General features: G+C 49.6%; 1 pseudogene; it reads right to left on the reverse strand.

Moving 5' to 3' along the window:
- Nucleotides 1-21,100, reverse strand: part of LOC128812977 (hydrocephalus-inducing protein-like) — a 122,989-nt pseudogene that overhangs the window by 50,983 nt on the left and 50,906 nt on the right.

Genomic DNA, 21,100 nt, shown 5'->3' on the forward strand with positions numbered 1-21,100 from the left:
TGTTTAGACACAGAACAAAATATCTGTCATTTTGACATCCATCCTAACGAGACTTCTGAAACAGTCCTTGTATATACAGGCAATGGGTGTGCCTGCTTCAGAACCGCTTGTGATACTGTATTTATAGAAAGTACAGTAGTAGCTACTAAAAATCATTCAAATTTTTGTGCTTGCAACTTTACTAAAATTGCAGGATGTGATTTTTCTTTTGTAGCTCCAGTTACTTCACATGAACTTTTAGAATCCAATCTCACGTTGATTCACAAGCTACTGCCTACTCCCATTGGGATGAACCTTTCTCTGGTAAAGCAATTATTACTTCATCAAGATCTAATAGAGATCCTAGGAAAAATCAAGGGGAATGGACAGAAAACTCTGGTAACTGTTCATCATCATGTGCAAGAAATACATCGTGTTGTAGAAAGGGTGAAAAGTGATGCCGAGCACAAGTGGTGGGATACCCTTTTCGGGTGGTCACCCACTGCCACCGGTATCCTGAACAAATTGTGCCATCCCATTGTTGTCCTTCTGATTTTAGTTATGATTGGTTTTGTTTTATCAGTAATCTTGCTTATTGTAAATTGGAGAATGATGAAACGATTAACAAAATTAACATCTATAATTAATGCACACCACTTGGCCGACATCCTTTACACTATAGATGTTCCCAGAACTGTAGACACAAGAAGATTATAAGGTTAGAAGATATGTTTTACATAATTTTCTATTATGATTTGTTTTAATCATTGTTTTAATTATTTTTTGTTTATTAATTATAAAATTGTACTGAGTAATATAGATTATTGTTTAATACTGATTATACTGGTTTATTATTTGATCAATTTATTGTTTAATTGATGAATATCAATTATTATTTAAGCAATTTATTGTTTAACTATTTACTGATTTAATTAATATTGATTGTATTTTGCTTATTGATTAATTACTAATATGTTGTGATTGTTTTAGTTTTCCTGTTTCTTCTTCTTTCCCTTTTCCTCTTCTCTTTTCCCTGGGACGTGCTGCCAACACTTGACGAGTCCTGAAGACTCCAGGACGACACCATGGAACCCTGCTGATGAAGATATTTCGAAGGCAATCGTCAGTCACGGGGTGGTGTAAGAGCCCGTCTGAAGCCCCTCATTTTCCATTCTGCCTTCCGATTGCCACGAGAAAGAATCCCTTCCCCCACTGCAGTTCCGGCTTAGAACAGGACACAGCACAGCTGGAACCACTGAACCGTCACGCTGGCTGTTCCCAACAAGGCCTGGTAAGAACTTGGCAAGGAGTTGGCAAGGACTTGGCAAAGACCTGACATGGACCCAGCACGGGACAGCCTGATGCGCAGCCTGCTTCTAATCTCCGTTCTTAAGCCAAACGAACTTTTGGGGGTGACTCCCATGGTCCTACATTGAAGACCCCTCATCTGCCTCGTTACCACTGTGACAAACAAAGAATGAGAACCCTCCTCCCAAGGACTGAGACTGAGACCCCTGCTATAGGGAGGAGGGGAAATTGGTGGTCTGACCACTAATGACATGACCTGTTTCCCTTCAGTGATTCAAATGGACTTATTCTTCATTGTATTCGTCTTGCTTTGGTGGTTTCTGTGGACTCACCTGTTCCCTCGGGGCGATTACAATGGACTTTCATTATTACACTTGTTCCCCCCTCTCTCCTCTGTGGACTATAATTGGACCCGCGAGTCGACCAGAACTTCGAAGACTTCCCCGACACGACAGACGGATCCCCATCGTCCGGACCGCTGAGGATCTCGCCTGTGTTGGTAGCTATTCCCATACCCCTCTTCTCTCTCTCTCTCTCTCTCTCTCCTTTTATCTCCTTTCCGATCCCCACTATCGCATTTACTGTTTTGGCCCCTAATAAAGGTGCATTTGTTGTGATTAACTGACAGTCCCTTGTTGTTTGCCTTTTTTGCACTTTTGGGATCGGTGAAAAGAACCATCACGACACCCCGCAATAAGCGGATCGTGACACCTTCCGATGTCATTATTGCAAAGAGAAATATGCTTATAGTGGTAATGTAGCATTTTCCAGGCAAGGCTAACAGGACGTGGTGTTTTCCCCCAAAATGTTTGTTCTGGGAGGATTCATGCTGTTGCTGTATTTTGTATTAATCTGTGCCTGAAACTGTGACTGAATCTCTGAGACCCTGCACTTGGGGACCTTGTGTGTGGGGCTATGATTGCAGGCATGTCTAAAAGCTGGCTCAGAGGCAGTTTCTGGATGACCCCAGCAAGCTGGCAAAAATTGTCTGCCTGCTCCAGGAGAGGAAACCAGGGCAGCAGGGCCTCTCTCATTCGTAGCAGCCTTGGTTTTGCAGCACTGGTAGTCATTTGTAGAAACTTCATTTTGCAATTAGAAACTGTTTGGAAGCGAACTTTGCAAACTCTGCTGGCAACTCTGTCTCTGGAACTGCTCTGTGGGCTCCTGCCTTCAGGTGAGGGTTGTCACCCTCCTGTCTCTTTGTTCCCAGGGCCCCTGATTGCCTGGAAGGTGCCATTTGGAGGGGAAAGGGAAGGGGAAGGATGTGATGCCATCTTCCCTTGGTCCCTCAGCCACACGGAGGGACCGCCTCATCTGGGCACCATTTTGGGAACCTTTTGCTCCAGGGCAGCCTGTGAGATCATTACTTCATCAAGTGAGGACATCAATGTATTAGAACGAAAGACAATTCAGTGGCAATTTAGCAACTGGTTTCCCTGTCAGTGGCTTTTGAGAGTGTCTAACAACTCTCAACTGGCCATCACATGTTTCTAAAGGAACCTCTGCCTTCAAGGAAGGAGTCAGGGCTTTAAGCACTGAACAAGATCTTGCCTGACAAACTACAGCAAAACTGCTCCATGTTGAGACAGGAGGAGAGGTGGGAGTGGAGAGATCTCCTACCTGAATGGGTCCCCAAGTTGAGCTCTGGGGTTAATGGCTTGGTTATGACAATTGTGGTGCCAGTGCCCAAAACCTCCAGCACACAGGAGGTCCAAAGGCTGTTCCCAATGAACAGCTGGACATTGCCAGCAAACAGCCGAGTGTCATTCGGGGCTGCTGTGACAGTCACAGGAACCTTGCCCCTAGCAGGGATCACTCCTTCTCTGGGCTCAACGGCAAAGCAGTGGGGTGTGGGATCCTGTAAGACAAGCATAATATGCATTTAGGATGGAAACCATCCACCCTGGTGTCTTGTGGGATAGGAGAAAAGAAAGACCAAAGAGAGGAGGACAAAAATCCTAAAGGCTTAATTTCCCTAAAGTTAAGCTACAGTACAGGGCAACAGCAGAGCTCATACAACCTGCATTTTCCCCTCCTTTAACGGACTCACCCAATTAACCCACTTTTGCCCAACCCAAGGGATGCTTATCCTCAGGAGAGTGTGCCTTCCCCAGTCTTTCTCTGGAGTGTGGGCCAAGGAAAGCTGCTTTCTCTCTCCTGGCTTCTCACAAAGGCTCAAGGCCAGAGGAAGCCATGACTGCTCAAATCCCACTGCAGAAACCACATGGCTGGAGGATACTGCTGAGAGCCTGAAGAATATCTCTGCAAAACCAGTTGAGCAAAACCCCAACACCAAACTATTCTTTCCCAAGGGGCCATCAGTGCTTCTCAACATCCCCTCAAGGACTGAAGCCCTCACTTCCCGCCAATCATCAGCTGTAGAGAGATGTCCCAGTGCCCTCTGCTTTGGAAAAGTCACCTCCAAATGGTTAGAGCAGAGCAGGAAAGCAGGAAGCAGAAAGCAAACTGGACAACGTGTGCTCCGTGGGCATGGCCCACTCTTCCCAAGAACTCCTGTTCTCTGGTTTCTCATGGACTTCATGGATTGGGCAAGAGAGCTGGAAGCTGTCCCGGGGAGGGAGGAAAGGCCTTGCACCAGCACAGCTGTACAGACACAGCTCTGCAGGTCTGGCCCTGCTAGGAGCATGTGAAACCCATCCTTTACACACCACAACCACCCAGCTAAGGTGCATTGCTCCCTGCAGAGGCTGGAAGCAAAATTCCATTGTGGAGTCAGGGAAAACTGCCCTGGAAAAACCCCCTCACTTCAGGGTAACATTTATCCCCCAAACAGCTGGAAAAGCAGCAAGATGAAAATTCACACCCCTCCTCCTTGGCCCAGGAGGCTGTGGCTGGACTCTCCCACACGGCCTGACGCTTTACCCACGGCCACAAACAAGTCCTTAGGATCAGGTTTTAACCAACTCCACAAGTCCAACACACCCAGCATGAAGAAGAACAAACCTCAGGCCTCTCACAGATCTCCCCCTCCAGCAGACATCCCACCCCGCCCCAGGCCCAGGCCCAGCCTACAAGCCCTTCCTGCCAGGGGAGCAGCCCCAGCTCCTTCTGCCCTATGCAGCCTCCAATATTAAACAGCCTTTCTCTGCAGCTGGTCCCCAAAGATGCTCTTCAACGGCACAGAGATCACAGGCTGTGGGGGTGCACAACCCCCACACATCTTTGGCTGGCTTGAGCCACAGGAGGTGTGAAAATTGCCTCCCCACGAGCAGTCTGAGGACAGACCTCACACCCTGCTCTCTACTACTAACAGCAGTTTGGCACAAAGCAAATGTAGATGGAACAGGGAACCATAGGGAAATCCACGTTCTCTGGGGAGCAAAGGACCACAGGTTTCTCTTGGTCTTGGAGCTCCAAAATGTGACACGCACAGCTAAAGACAAAGGATAAAATTAAGGGAGAACTTGTCAACACAATCCAGATTAATTTCTGCTCCAACATCTCTGCACCTGACTTCACTGAGGGATGCCCCAGCTAACACCACTCCAGAGCCAGGTTCCTCTTGCCTCGCTCAGATGGAGTATTGGAGTATCTTGCTTCCTCTCACACAGGGCAATATGGAAATCTTGCATGTAAAAACCAAGTCATGGCTGCTACTGACCAGTCAATTTCCCTGGAAAACAGCCCCACAGATACTTACGATCTCTAGCCTGAAGTCTACAGGGACGAGACCATTGTTCAAGAGGGTAAGGCTTCGTGAAGTAGGCTGTAATAATGGGACCTCGCCAAAGTCTATCTTGCGATCACTTAGGCGGATTTTTGCCAGGCATCCAGAGCTCTGTAGTTCTATTCTCTGTTCCAGGAAGCAGGCAAGAAAGATTTTTAAAAAAACGAAACAAACCACAACAGGAAAATCTAAACAAAGCTTAAACAGCTCAACCCTGCTCAAGTTATTTCTTTAGGGACAGCTGCCACTCTCCACCTGAAAAGCTGGGCTTTTGGGGAAAAAGAAAATTACATATTCACCTCCATATTTAAAAGGATTAAGGTAAGAGAACCTTTCAAACTACAAATTATTGGCCCAAAGGTAAGAGCTTTGCAAGAAATCTCTAGTTTAAAGACCAGGCTGACAGTTAAACAACTGGTTATTCTGGTGGGGAGAAACCCTCCTCTTGAAGGGAAGCAGCGTGATAGTTGAAAGCAACTGTTTTGTCAAACTTCAGGCTCCCTGGCGCAGCCTGCATTGCCTGTTCTTCCTGTTGACTGATTTACGTGCAGTGCCACAATGGCCCAGGTTCAGTGTTTGATGCCATCCAGGGAATTTGGCATCCTCATTTCCTTATGTTTTAATAGAAGTTTAAATCCTTGCAACTACTCTTCAGATGCCAGCTTTCCCTTCTTTTACAGAAAGCTCAAGGTTCCCAGAAGTCTACTGACATCCTCTTTTGTGCTCAGAGAGATGACATTTTAAAACAGATGTTTCCAAAGTTAATAGCATTTTAAAGAATAATTAACTAAAATCATCCTCGATTCCAGCTTAGATGAACTACCTTCTGTGTCAGACACTGAGATTACCACCTATAAGGCATGAGCTGTTTGTGCCACCGATCCCTCCTGTCCTTCTCCTCAGCAGCCTGTGCCTGTTTTCCCCGGAAGAATCCCTGTGCCCTTTGCACCCTGCCAGGAGCAGTTGCACAAAGGCACACATCTCCCCTTGCGCTCACCCGTGGGTTTCTCTCATCCCCGAACACGCCGACAAGAACGTTGGTGCGATGCTCGCCCAGTGTTTGGACTTTGACTATAACTGGAATCTCTACAGTGCTGCGAGGCTGGACAATCCCATAGGGTTTGGGGCTGGAGTAGAGCACAGGAGAGTCCTCCTCGCATTTCTGGAAGGGACAGAATCAAATGCAACTTCAGAGGGACCTCTGAAGAAACTTTAGACTCCTGAACACCCCTGCAACAGCAACTTACACACATTTTTTAAAAATCCCCAGGACAAAGGTAAAAGGCACAAACAAGATGCAAGAATTGTAGGCTTAGCATTCTCAGGGGGTCCTGCAAGGAGGCTGCCAGCACAGGCACTGGTGTCTGTAGATGCAGCAGCTTTTCACAACCCTCTAAGATCTCCCACAAGAAAACACCCTGAAGACTAGAACATAAACTGTTTCCTCAGGAGGTTAAACTGCATCCTAAAGTTTACATTCAGGTAGGATCCTGTTCTCAGCAGATCTTTAAGACTGAAAAGAAGCCAGCAAGGTCTTATCCAAACCCTTTTCCCCCCTAAAACCTTTTTTTCTCTTCAGAAATATTTGAGAGGAGGAGGTGGATGTGATGCCAAACCTGGGGAATAAGCCTGTAGCAGCCAGGAAGGTCAGTGGGATTCCCAATGATGAACTTCCTCTCATATGGCTCCTTCAGCTGGCATTTACCATACAGCAGGATTTGAGGGTACACGTACAGCTCAGGAACGAGACACCTGGGCAAAGAGATGACCCCAGGGGAATCAGAGATACTGAGAGAATGGAGAACGTTTGCTCCCAAAGATTGTGAAATGGAGCATAACACATTTGTCACTGTCAAATGGACATTTAACAGCCCTGCAGTGATAATTGCCTTCTAAGTCTTCCCACTCAAACATGCCTTGTCAAGGAGGGGCAAACCCTGAGAGGCAGCACCCAGAGGCTGCCAAGTGCCCCAGGCACAGCACTTTGTCCCACAGCTGCCTCAGCCCCTCCTTAACCCAAGAAGGCTTGCAAGGACTCCTGTAGCAGTCCCAGTGATCCGTGAGCTCTGGGGGAGCCTTCCCAACAAGGATCAGTGCTCACTAGGGCTCAAGGAACACACGACTCTAGTGTCTCAGTAAAAATGACTCCCTTCTCTCCCACGGTGCTGTTGCCCTGCCTGACAACTCAGCTGTTTGCCCCAGCCTTGGAGGGCACGAGACACCCCCTGCCCTACAGAGGGGGGGATCACCCCCTCCCAGGTCCTACAGCTCCCTCGGTCCCTTCACTCCACAGGTCCATGCACTGACTGTCCCCAGTTGCACTTGCTTTACAAAATGGCAGCCCAGGCACTGACTGGATGGCTCTGCCTGGGACAGGGAACAGCACCAGGGAACTGCATCCCTCTTGTCATTAAACTGATGCCCACAGCAGCAGAGCAGCATGGAATTCTGCTGCAGCAAGAACGACTTTTGGTTTACGTCTGAGAACATTAAAGCTCAAAATGGGAAGCAGAGGGAAGGAGAAAAACTAGAGCTGACTTGCCACATCAAGGGCTGTTTTCCCCTTGTAAGATCTTACCCTCACCACTCTGCTGTGAGCCACTTCTCCACTGCCAGGTGCCCTCATTAACAGAAGCAGACCCTGACTCTCAGCAGGCTGCTTGGTGTGTCCCAAACCAATGCAGGGTGGTCACAACCCAGCACAACTCCACCTTTTGCAGGAAGGAGGAGAGGAGGCCCTCGGGAAATTTGTTCCAGCTCAAGCACCAAAAACCAGGCCAATAAATGATATCATTCCTGGTCCCTTTAGAAAAGGGCCCAGGACCGTGCTGGGCTGGGAGCAGGGGTGCTTTGCACCACAGGCTGCTGTCCAAGCACTGCTGTTCTCATGTCCAGCTGGGCACAACATGAGGTCATTAAACAGCACTTCTCCTTGGGAGCTGCAGCCAGCAAAGCCTGTGCAAGGCAGTGGCTGGGGGAGGCCAGGGAAGGGCTGGTACCTGGCTGTGATGGTCAGGGATGCCACTCCCTCGCCAATACCCTCCAGGTCCACCAGCATTTTCCGGCAGAATTCCATCACGGTTTTGGAACACATGGTCACCTGTGGAAGAGAAGAGCAGTAAATTCTTCCTTACAAAAGCTCATTACTCACGTGTGATATCCTCCAGCTCTTGAGGGAGGATTTTGCCTTAATTCTTCTCCTGGTCCATGTGTAGAGCACAGTCTCTGAGAGTAACAAAAGCCTTCTGGCAAGATCAGATTTGATAAACACACCTTGCTATCAGGGCATAGGTCAGCCAAATTGAAACATTAGACTAAAGCTCTACACACCACTGCATTCAAATTAAGGGGCCACTTTTTCATCTGTCTACGATGACATAGATGCAGAGGAAATCTGACTTAAACAGAATGAGTTCAGCTTTACAGCAGGAATCTGAGGGCAAAGTGTGGCCCAGCAGGTGCTGGGCAGTTCATGGCTGCAGTTTTTTTGTCTCCACTGGAGATCCCTGCAGTGAACACTAATTGTTCTGCTCCCCGGGAGAGGAGAAATGAGATTTTGGAAACAAAACAGTGCTCCTTGAGGAACATCCCGAGGAACCCAGCTAGCAGAGGCCTCACACCAGTGCAGATCTCTCACTCACACGATGCTCAAAGCTGGCACCAGAGCTAAAGCCCTCCCACACTCCGGTGAAGCTTCAGCCCTGGTGCTGAAGCGTCTGTGGCTGGGCTCTTCCCATACCTTGATATCCCGGTGTCCCTGGGGGAGGATGGTCCCTTGCATGGGATTCATTGTAAACTCTCTTGGCTCCGGGAAAAAATGAATTCCCTCCGTCCCGGATGGGTCACTGTCGCTGTGTATTTGATCACAGCTATTCACAGCAGGCTGCGTGTCATCGTCCAACATGCGGAGCTTGAACGTCACGGGCACCGGGCAGGTGTTAGTCAGGCGAAAGCTCTTGGTGTAGGGAAAGCCTAGGAAAGGACACAAATATCCATTTAGGCACCAATTGTGGCATGACTCCTGGTGTGAATATCCTGGTAGGATGAAAGTGTCATTGGAGTTTAGCTCTTTATTAGCTGAACTACAGCTCACCCAGAAGCTGCATGAGGAATTAACCGTCACTTAGTTCCCTTTGACACCGATTCCAGACTGCAGCCTTGAAAATGCCCACTCCTAGCCCTGCTGTACACTGCAAGTTTCTCTCTTTGTGATGGGGAAGAGCTCCCTCACCTGCCCCAAACCAGTGCCAGTTATTTCTCAGAGATGAGTGTGCACCCAGACCGAGCATTTACATTTACTCTGAGAATTCAAGCTGTAAAATTCCCTGTTAAGGCTGCCAACACTCCCACCGTTTTCAAGATCTATAAACAGTGAGTCATCACTGAGAAGAAGCTACAGCAAAAGAAAGTGAGGATGTAGTCAGGAACTAGAACATGATGCAAAGCACCCTAATGCAGTTCCTCTCTGCAGGATCCTTAAGGCAGCTCTTGGTTTGGGCCAAACAGACTGAGCACGTGACAGCTCAGAGCCCACTCAACTGGAGGCAAACCCGAGCCTTGCTTTGAGATTAGCAATTAGGAACCATGTCCCACCCACCCAACAAACGGGGACATCACACCCATGCTGCTCACTGTGATTGCTGCCTGCAAGGGTTTACCCCAGTTTAGCTCTGAGATTTGCTTTCCATACTGGAAAGTCAGAGATAGAGCCAGGCACAGTGGGGATGTCCTGCAGAGCCCGGACAGCAGCCACAACCTGCTCTGCAGTGGACATCTGGCTGGGCTGGCCAGCTCTGTGGGGAGGAGACTTCTCCCCAGGCCTGCTCACCAAGAGGCATTGGAACACAGATGGGGAGAAAAAACAACTGCAGCTACAGCCCAGAGCTTCTCATCAACAGTGACCACTGCCAGCTCCAGCAGTGACTCCAGCAGGGAGGTAAGAGAGGCACAAAAAGGACAAACACAGATGTCAAAACCTCAAATGAGACTGACATCAACAGTTAAAAAGAAGCAAAGATACAACAGCTGCCTTCAGCTGAAGAGACCTTAGGAATGAAATTGGATTAAGCAGGATGAATCTCCTGTTTCAGAACCATATTTCTACCTGTTGCCTTTCTTGTTTCATTTATTCAAAAGGCAACTTGACACGTGCCTCCGTGGTGATGCAGGCTGGGGAAGAAGCAGCTCAGGAAAGGCAATTACTTTTCTCAAAATGTTAATGAACTTCATTATTATGGGTTTAGGCTCCGTAGTGAATTTTCCCCTTGGTCGAAAAAGGGGGATAGGGGTTTTGGGGGGTTTTGGCTGCGGGGGTGGGCTTTTCCATTCGGGGTTTTTGGGAGTTGTGGTGCGATGCCGTGGGCGGCTGTGAGGTCGGACCTGACCTCAGGTTCGGCAGGGAGCGGAGCTTCCCTTCCTCCCGCTCGGGGGTCGAAGGTCGGCCGTGTGCTGCTGTGGGAGGTTGTGTGCTTGGCCCCGGGACTGCCCTGGCTGCGGCTCAGCACTGGGATCCAACCCGCCTGCCTTCCCCGCTCCTGCCTGCTGCTGTCGGCCAGTGCCGAGATCCCCTCTGCCCGTGAGTTCGCCAAAGGAGCATTTCCTTCCTTCCTGCCCTGCCAGAGCCCACAGCCCCTCCTGCTGTCATCATAACTACACCAAAGGGGAAAAACGGTACTTGGCGGGTGGGCAACGTCTGTTCTTGCATTGTTGTCTGTGCTGTCCTGATATATTCTGGTAAAGAACTATTATTCCTTTTTCCCATGTTTTTTTTGCCTGTGAGCCCTGTACTTTCAAAGGTATAATAATTTGGTGGGAGGGGGTCATCTTTCCACTCCAGGAAGACTCCCACCTTCCTTGGCAGACATCTGTCTTTTAAAGCAGGACAGAGACAGCAGAAAATACTGACTTTCTATGCCTTGGTTCTGTTTGATCTCACAACGGCAGAATGCTACCTGAGGCACCAGCAGCCCTGGAGTTCACACCCTGAAGAGGCTGCTGTGGCAGAACATGAGTGAGGGATGCTTTTATGTTCAAGTGCTCCATTTTGGAACACACAGATCCCTCACGCTGTGTCCCAGCCCAGGGAACACTCACCAAAGGAGATGTCCCCGAAGCTGAGCTCATCGACATTGAAGTGTAAAGTCGGTCCAGCGACACACCCCCTGCGACAGCGAGGACAGAGGAGGAAATGGCTTGGTTAAAGGGAATTGCAAAGGTCTGGCAGTCGTGGCTTGGGGGCATAAAATCTGGTGTCAGGGCACGGTGGGGTTCAAATCAACACAGCACCATGTGCTCAGCACAGCGCCCCTGTGGAGGCAGCTAAAGCCAAGTGGCCAGCAGCCAACAGCCACTGATAGGGCTTTGGGCACAGGGCAGGCAGGAAAAGCCCCCGGGTTGCTGGTGGTCCCATGAAGGACCCTGAACACACACCCAGACATGGCTCCGTGCCTCAGTTTCCCCATCTGTAATGTGATGGACATAAAGGTGCCCCCACAAACTTCTGTACTTTCCAGCTACAGGTGCCCTGCTTTGCTACTTCTGAGCTGTAACTGCTGTTCCCATGGAGGAGCTTTCTCAGGAGAGTTTGACCCACACAATCATTACAGACAGAGTTTTGAGACATGAAGCCAGGGGAGCCCCAAACATGCTCTGAAAAGAGCAGCAACAGTTCTACACAGTGGACAGATGACTCCTAGAGGAAAGGACCAGCTTGTCAGCAGTGCACCAGCTGGCACAGCCAAGAGCAATAGCTTAAACAACCAAACAAGGGTGTCCTGAATCTAGCACACCACCTGACGTGTCCTTGAACTCAGCAGACAGACTCCAAAAGTCACCAACTGAAAATCAGCACTTGAAGCTGCACAACACTCACGAGTTTATTTCATGGTTGATGCCAATCAACGCCCACTCTGCCTTTTGGTTAAAAATCAAGGACCAGCGAGCTGTGCCTTCTGTTATATTCACAGGACTGCCACTGGCTCTGCTCTACACCTCTCAACAAGAGACACCTGCCTTTGCTCAAGGAGGAAGCTGCTTATGCAGAAACATCCCATGACCACTTTGGGGGAGGGACAGAGGAGAATCAATTATTTGATGGTGAAAGGTTCCCTCTTGCTTTCCAAAATAAAAAAGCAGCACTTTTCTTCCAAAAATAAAGCCAGCATAATTGTTTCTCCACTATGGACAGACCTTCTGACCACTTTTCTCTTGCTAAGTAATAACTTGCTTGTTCTTTTTTTATCCATCTCCCTTATCTTACTGGTATAATCAACTGCAGAGTGCTGTAATTTCTTTACTGCCTTGACCCAGTGCCTCCCAACAGCAACAGCCTAGCTCCAAAGCTCCAGAGCAGCCAGCATCAGATCTCCTGCTTACCCTACATGATCCTAGCAGCACGTGGCTCAGGCTAGCAGGGACAAGCCCTCGTGTGCTGTGGTCCTGAGGACTGAGCTCTGCCTCCCCTTTTATCAGCCCTTGCCCCTTTTGCTGGGCCAGGATTATGTCTTGCAATGGCACTAGCCCATAGGACGACGCCCAAGTCCTTGGGACAGTTCCTGCTGCACAGTTCCCCGTCTCCCACATCAGCCCTTGCCTGGCTGTGGAAAGGAGCTACCAGGGCACTCTCTGCACAGGAGTTGAGAGCACGGCTTGTCCCCCACAGCATGGCTGTGAGAGGTGAGGTGAGGAGGCTGCTGCCCATCTGGGATGGATTATTAATGGAAGTTTCTACAAACACTGCTGCTGGTGCAGAATCACCCAGGCTGGCCAACCTCCAAAGCCCTGGGGGCCTTGCTGGCTGTTCAGGGGGGACATCCCAGAGCAGCTACTGCCCAAAGCTGATCCATCCCACTGCCTGCCATGGCCCAAGGCAGAGGGAGATCCCTGCAGGGAGGAGTCATTCCAGCTCCTGGGTACCACCCAGGGCAGGAGGCATCCTCACACTAAGGTAATTCCAGGATCAGAGCAGTGATTAAGACCTCAGGAAACACCTTTTTTCTCTGCTCAACCCCAAAATGAGGTAGCTGGGGGATGTCCCAGGGACAGCTACAGATGTGCCCACCAAGCTCCCACAGTCCTTACCTGATGGTCAGGATGGCAGGCGTAGGAGATCCAGCCACACTGAACTGGAATTCTTCCTCAAACATCCCCAACACGGTGGCATTGAAGGAGATCTGAATAGTCTGGATCCCACCTGGTGCAATGATGCCCTCCTCAGGTGCAAACTTGAAGCAGAATCCCTTCCTGGTTGAAGGGATATAGGTGAAGGGAGCATCAATAGCTCCTTGGTTAATCAGCTTCACCTGCAGCAGCAAGAAAGCAAAATGGAAATACATGTGGAATCTTCCCTTCTTGTGAGTTATTTTCTAATGATGCAATTAACACCCAGAAAAGGCAGAGGATGCTTTGTGCTGCTGAATGGCAGAAATTTAAAAATACAAGAGGACAAGGTCTGCCTTTGGGTTTTCACGCAAAGCCGTGGTAACTCCACATAACTGCAGTCACCCTGGGGTTATCCTGTCGGAACCCAAGGTGTCCCTCAGACACTCTTGGATGTTCTGGGCCCAGGGCAGAGGCCTCTGAGACCCTGGCAGGCGGCCAGGGACCCCTGTGGTCTTGAGCCTGACCCATGGAACAATTTACCAACCTTGCAGGAAGAACAAGAAATCACAAAAGTTTAGATATTATAATAGAAGTAGTCACAAGGTGAAAGGTAGGATTTTTTAGTGCTGTACAGGGGGGTTTTAGGCCTTGTACAGGGGGGTCTGAGGTTTGTACATGGGGGTCAGAGGTTCTAAGATGGAGGGATTTGGGCGTGCCCTGTCCTCCTTCTTTCTTCTTCCTATTCTCCATGTTCTTGGTGATGTTGGCACTCACAGATTGGTTTAGAGTAGAAAGTCACTGTTCAACATAGGTAGTAGGCATTGGGGAAAAACTATAAACACCTAATACGTAATATGTGATATAAAAGATGGCACCAGCCCCTCGGGGAGGGGAGAGAGGAGACAGCCAGAGACGGGGACAGACAGAGTCAGGGACAATGTCAGGGAGTCTGTGTGCCTTGAGATAACATGCAATAAACTGCCTTGAGACCGGACGACTGAAGACTGCTGAGTCTTTCTTTGAAGGCACGGGTTGGAGGAGAGACTTCACCACCAGCCGGAGTCACCCCAATCCGGGGAAGGCTCCGACATCTGGCGTCCCTGGGTGGGCGCTGACAAGAGACTAATTTACCAGACGACCTCCAACTTCCACCCGAGACACAGGCACACCCTGAAGACTCCGAAGAGAGAGAGAGCGGACAGCTCCAGACGAAACATCCTGACCTTCACCAAAACAAATCATCCCAAGGACAGCCCGGAGAGGAGAAAAACCAGAAGCGCGCCTGGAATTTCTCGCCTGTGAGCTGCTGGACAGTAATCAGGACCATCTCCGGACCGACCTTGCGCTGACTCAGCTTTTGGTGAGATCGGTTGAGATTGAGAACATGGGGGGGGGATACTCCCAAGAGCAGATCCAAGTTTTGTCAGCCCTACAGAGGGTGGCATCCACACATCCTGTGGAGATGACTCCAAAAGAGCTAAAGGCTCTGTTGCTGTGGGTGCGGTGTAATTATCCGCACATTGAGACACATCTCTTGTTCGAACCAAATTTCTGGCAAGAGATCAATAGGCATTTGCATTATCTGGTCACAAAAAGAGATAAGAATGCCGCAAAACTTTTACCTTCCGCGAGAATAATGTTAGAGTCGTTTTCACAGCGCGGCAAGGAGTCTCTTGTTTTACACCAAATAGCTCAGGCTCCTGGAGGAGCACAGGGAGAATTGCCCAGCCAGCAGCTTGGGGCAGCTCTCTTCACCACAGATCAGGAGGAAGCAGAATCGCTTCCCGTGGAAAAGCAAGGGGACGATTTTCCAGCACGCCCAGGATCCCCGGGTTCCCACAGGTCCTCAGATTCCCCTGAACCCCCAGAATCTCTAGGGTCCTCCGATGCAGAAACCCCTCAGTCGGTTGCAGATCAGCCGGGGACAGTTGTCACCCTTGGTGAGGGAGGAGATTGGGAATACCCCGAGTCTACACTCACAGAGGGGGGGGCTGCAGCAGCACAGGCTGGGGAAGGTGCAGATGGGAGTGCAGAACCCAGGGAGGAGGGGGAGCCGTCTCTCGCAGCAGCGGCGGCGGGCAGTTTGCAACAGCCCGCGGCGCCGGGGAGAGCGGGGGGGACTGTGAGGGCAAAGGGGACCAGTGAGAAGGCGGGGGATGTGGGCGCGGCGGTCGTGCGTCCTGAGGGTCCCGTGACGCGTGCCATGGCGAGGGCCCGCGCTGCCGCAGCGGCAGCCGCCCGGCAGGCACAGGGTGAAGGCTCCCAAACCACAGCAGCGGCGTTGGCCAGGCAGCAGGCTGAGACAGAGCGAAAAGCTACGGCAGATGCTCGTCTCGCGGCAGTGGCAACGCGCATGCGTCTGGTGGAAAAGCGAAACCCAGAAGCCGGGGCGGGGGAGGGCACCTCGCGTGCGGCGGGCGCGACACGAGCACAGACGGGACGGAAGCGACGCGCTCGGGTTGTGGGCATTGGCACAGAGTCAGGAGAGGCAGGTCCCAGTGAGGGGCAGTATGGGGTGGATACATCAGAGCCGGAGTGGGATCGGGAAGGTGGCGACGTCAGTCTCGGGGAGGAGGAGAGCGCTCCCGAGATCGCGGCTGCGCTGGAAAAAGCAAGGAGGCGCGGCCAGGGTCGGGGCGGGAGCGTCCACACCCCCGTGGTGACGCAGGCGGGGATGGGGCGTGTCCAGGGTGCAAACGTTTGCCAGGGCACCGCCTCCACACCGTTCCCATGGCAATCGACTCATGCGCACTCAGCCTGTGCCCACAGCCAATCCCAGCCAGTCTCAGACATTGTAAAGCTGAAGCAGTTGATACAGCGAGAGTCGACATCCCAGACTGCGGGATTTGCAAGTGTAAATCAATTGTTACAAGAACTGCACAGGGATTTATCAGAGATACAGATAGGGGAACAAACGTTCGAGTCTTTTGCAGTGCCGACCTCAACCGGTCAGACGACAGCGCCACCCAGTGGCGGGACTGCAATATTGCAGGAGGTTTTGCCGGAGCCGGTTGCCCAAGCCATCGCGCCACCCAGTGGTGGGTCTGTAACATTGCAACACTTTTTTCCAGTTTTATATAAGAAGAAGTCTAGGGCGAGGAAGACTACACCTGCACGACAGCAGGAACCTCCGCTGATTCCAGAGCGACATGTGACTCAGGACACTCCTGCTGAGGCGCAGCAACAGGATGATACTGTATGTATTACTGCTTCGGAGGGTGTCCCAGTCTGGACAATTCCAACATTAAGGGCTGCTGATTCCTCACGTCAGGGAGAGTCAATCATAATATCAAAGGGAGTTGTTGAGTTTCTTTTACAGTATCTGACCACAGCCTTGGAGTCGCATTCAGAGCTGCTGACTCATCTTTCGAAAATTTCTCAAACAATACAGGGCAGCCGTGTGTTTTCCTCTGCAGCAGACGTTCCATTTTCATCCGCAATCACCCAGTCCTCATCCTTGCAGATGCCACAGATGTCGGTGAGTTCTGCTGCACCAAAGCCTCGATCACAACAAATAACTCCACTCTACAGGCAAGTACCCACAAAATTTCCAGTTCTACCGAACGCAAAGCTAGACTGGCAGGACATTCGAGCAGAATTAGAACGGGAAAAAGGTCTATTGCAGGGCTCGGGAAACATCACGATGCCAGTGAGCTATGATGCTCAGGGACAAAACCCAAGGTGGGAACGCCTGGATCGTGGTGCGATCAAAGACTTAGCCAAAGCCATCCGAGACAACGGGTTGTCATCACCGTACTTCAAACAAATGTTGAAGAGCATCTTTGGTATGTATGATTTAACACCCTATGATCTTAAATATCTTGCAACATCAGTTCTTACAGACACCCAGGCTCTTGTATGGCAAAAGGCGTGGAGGAGATCCCTGGAGGATCTGAGAGCCAGATACCAGGGCGGACCAAACGCGAACCTCACCGTGGCGCAGCTTGCTGGTGATCCTCCCGAAGACGACCCGATTCAACAAGCGGTGAGGCTCCCACGGAACGTGCTCAACGACATCAAGGAGGCGGCACGGAGAGCAATCCTACAGATTGCTCCGGCGGGAGTCCAGGACAGCATCTACACGGAGATCAGGCAGGGTCCTTCGGAGCCATTCTCCTCATTTGTGGATCGTCTTTCCCAAGCAGTGGAACGACAGGTAGTCGAAGAGGGGGCGAAACCACATTTGATCAAAAGCCTTGCATTTTCCAATGCCAACCCGGAATGCAGGCGGATCATCAGCCTGATGCCACATCAGGCCACTTTGGCAGACATAATAGAGGCATGCAGCAAGGTGGGGACACCACAACATGTAGCATCCATCGTGAAAGAAGAGTTAACAGAGCAGATTAAGAGCAGTGTCAAGGAGGTTCTTGCAGATTACACAAAGAACGGTGGCAACATAGGGAGGCGATGTTTTGGATGTGGGGCACAAGGACATATCAAAAAGAATTGCCCACAATTTGCAAAATCTAATAAACCATCAGATCTTTGTCCCCGATGCAGGAGAGGAAGGCATCTTGCGAGTGAATGCCATTCGCAGACAGATGTGGATGGAAGACCTCTACCGCATTCGGGAAACGGGAAAAAGAGCGCGAATCATCGCCAGCGCGCTCCGACACAAATCATGGCGGTGACACAAAACCAGCAGGAGCAATCCTCGGAGAAGAACAAGCAGATCCCCTCAGCAGAACAATCTCCAAAATCCCCAGCGACCCAGACTTGGTACCACCCGGATTCCAATGCGTGCTGGCAACCACCAAAGTAACGTGTTTTTTGGACAACAGCCACACAGTGATACCCACAGGTGTAACTGGGACTTCTTGGAGAAGACAAGATTTTTTGATAATGGCCAGGGACAGAAGCAGTATTCTTGGACTTGTTGTTTATCCATCCTTAATTTCAGCAAACTACAAAGAGGAGCTGATGGTCACGGCAAAAGCTCTTCAACCACCTTTGACAATTCCAAAAAATACACCGATAGCCCAGGCCATGGCTTTGCCGTCCCATGCAGAAAAACAAATTATGCCAGTGCTTGACAGGCAAGGTTTCTTTTCTAGTGATCAAGCGGAAGTACATGCATCCTGGGTGAAACATTTGAGCCGAGACCGACCCATCCTTACTTGTCGGTTGACTTGCAACGAAAAGACAGTCGTCATTACAGGGATGCTCGACACAGGGGCAGACGTCACAGTTATTTCATACGTTTTTTGGCCCCAGGAATGGGACTTGACTGTACCTTTGGGTTCTCTCGCAGGCATAGGAGGAAGTTCTCTATGCATGCAGAGTGAAAACGCAATCGTCGTCACAGGTCCAGGAAGAAAAACAGCAATCATTCGTCCTTTCATCGTGCAAAAACCCATTACAGTGTGGGGAAGAGACCTCTTAGCACAATGGGGACTGAGATTGGAATTGGATTTTTAACAGGGGTCACTGCGGCACTCACCACTTTGAAATTGACTTGGAAAACCAATGATCCTGTTTGGGTGGATCAGTGGCCCCTTGAACGAAAGAAATTGAGTGCATTGAAAAAGTTAGTCCAGGAACAACTGCAAAAGGGACACATCAAACCAACAAATAGCCCATGGAATTCCCCAGTGTTTGTCATTCACAAGAAAACTTCAGGATCTTGGAGGCTGCTTCACGATCTCAGGAAGATCAACGAGGTCATCGAGGATATGGGGCCGCTCCAGCAGGGACTTCCATCTCTCTCAATGATCCCGAGAGATTGGTCGCTTGTCATCATCGATCTCAAAGACTGTTTTTTCAGCATTCCGCTTCATCCAGATGATGCTCCACGTTTTGCATTTTCCGTCCCAAGTTTTAACAGGGAGGAACCCCTGCAAAGGTACCATTGGACCGTTCTTCCACAAGGTCTCAAAAATTCTCCGACCATTTGCCAATGGTATGTGGCTCAAGCTTTGCATCCAGCGCGGGAGAAACATCCGAAAACAAAAATTGTTCATTACATGGACGATTTGCTCATCGCAGCACCAACAAAACCGGAGTTGCAGAGAGCCCGCGATTGTGTGATCGCAGAAGTTCAAAAAGCAGGAATGGAAATTAGTGTCTCAAAAATACAAGAAATTGCGCCTTGGAAATATCTGGGATGGAAGATCACAAAGCAAACAATAAGGCCACAAAAACTGGAGATCAACACGAAAATCACCAATCTGCAGGATTTACAACAGCTTTTGGGGGAGATCAACTGGATGAGACCGATCTTGGGAATCACAAATGATGACATTTCATCACTGCTCGATCTCCTGAGAGGAGACAATAACATCAAATCTCCCAGAACTCTCACACCTGAAGCACGGAAAGATCTTGAAAAGATCACGGACATGATTCAACACAGACAGGCACATCGTTTTGTAGAATCACTGCCTTTCCACTTGGCAGTGTTGGGGGAAACAACACAACTGTATGGGTTGATTTTTCAATGGGATTCATCTCTAGGAGACCCTCTACTGATGATAGAGTGGGTTTTTTTAGCTTATAGGCCCTCAAAAACAATTCTCACAGATTTGGAGATGATGGCTCAGATCATCATCAAAGCAAGAACAAGGTTGCTGACAATGTCAGGCAGGGATTTCTCAATCATTCATTTACCTCTAAAGAAAGATTATTTTGAATGGGCAATGCAAAAATCACAAGATATCTCCATTGCGTTGTTAGGATATCCAGGGGTTTGTACAGTTCATTTCCCGCCTCACAGAATGCTAAATGCAAAAATAAGTTTTAGAGAAAAACCGAAAATAAGTCAGGAACCAGTGGAAGGTGTGACAGTGTTCACTGATGGTTCAGGGAAAACCCACAAATCAGTGATCACATGGCAAAACCCAAAAACAGAAGAATGGGAATCAGACATCAAGACAGTGCAGGGTTCACCACAAATTGTAGAATTGGCAGCAGTGGTCAGGGCTTTTCAGTTGTTTCCAGAACCTCTCAATCTGATCACAGACTCAGCATATGTTGCGAATGTGATCAAACGATTAGAGGGATCACTGTTGAAGCACACAGATAATGAAATCTTATATTCATATCTGTCATGCATGAGAACAATCCTAGAAAATAGGGAACACAAATACTTTGTTACACATATCAGGGCGCATTCCTCACTTCCAGGGTTTTTGGCAGAGGGGAATGCTCGCGCAGACAAGCTCACAATGCCCATCTCGCAGACATTGCCAGACATTTTTGAGCAAGCAAAATTGAGCCATGCATTCTTCCATCAAAATGCTCAAGCATTGATGGAATCCTTTCGCCTTTCAAAAAGCCAGGCGAGGGAGATCATCAGTGCTTGCCCAGATTGCCAACTTGTGCAGCCACCTGCATCCACAGGAGCAGTCAATCCAAGAGGATTGCAAAGTCTCCAGCTGTGGCAAACTGATGTCACAAAATACCCATCTTTTGGGCGGCTCAAAAACATCCATGTTTCAGTTGACACATTCTCGGGGGCGACATTTGCATCATTACATACAGGGGAAACCGCAGAACATGCCTGCAGGCACTTTTTACAAGCATTTGCATCATTAGGGGTGCCACAAGAGATAAAAACAGATAATGGACCAACCTACACAGGCAAAGTGCTTGACAGATTCTTAAAAAAATGGGGAGTCAAACACATTTTCGGTATTCCTCATTCTCCCACAGGTCAAGCAATCATTGAAAGAACACATCATACCCTGAAATCACTTTTGGATAAACAGAAAAGGGGGGAGGCAGGTGCAACACCTTATATGCGGTTGAACAAAGCTCTGTATGTGTTGAATTTTTTAAATGGCTCTTTCTCAGAGCCCACTCCACCAATTATCAGGCACTTCACGAACAACACGCAAGCAAAGCTAAGGGAAAATCCTTTAGTTCTGATCCGAAACCCAGAGACAGGACAAATCGAAGGCCCATTCACATTAATCACTTGGGGCAAGGGTTTCGCTTGTGTCTCCACAGGGCGAGGGCTGAAGTGGGTGTCAGCAAGGCACGTGAAACCTTACCGGGTGCAGACGCAAGCGGACGCAGATCCAA

The sequence above is a fragment of the Vidua macroura genome, chromosome 11 (assembly GCF_024509145.1).
Source record: "Vidua macroura isolate BioBank_ID:100142 chromosome 11, ASM2450914v1, whole genome shotgun sequence".
In the NCBI taxonomy this organism is placed as follows: domain Eukaryota; kingdom Metazoa; phylum Chordata; class Aves; order Passeriformes; family Viduidae; genus Vidua; species Vidua macroura.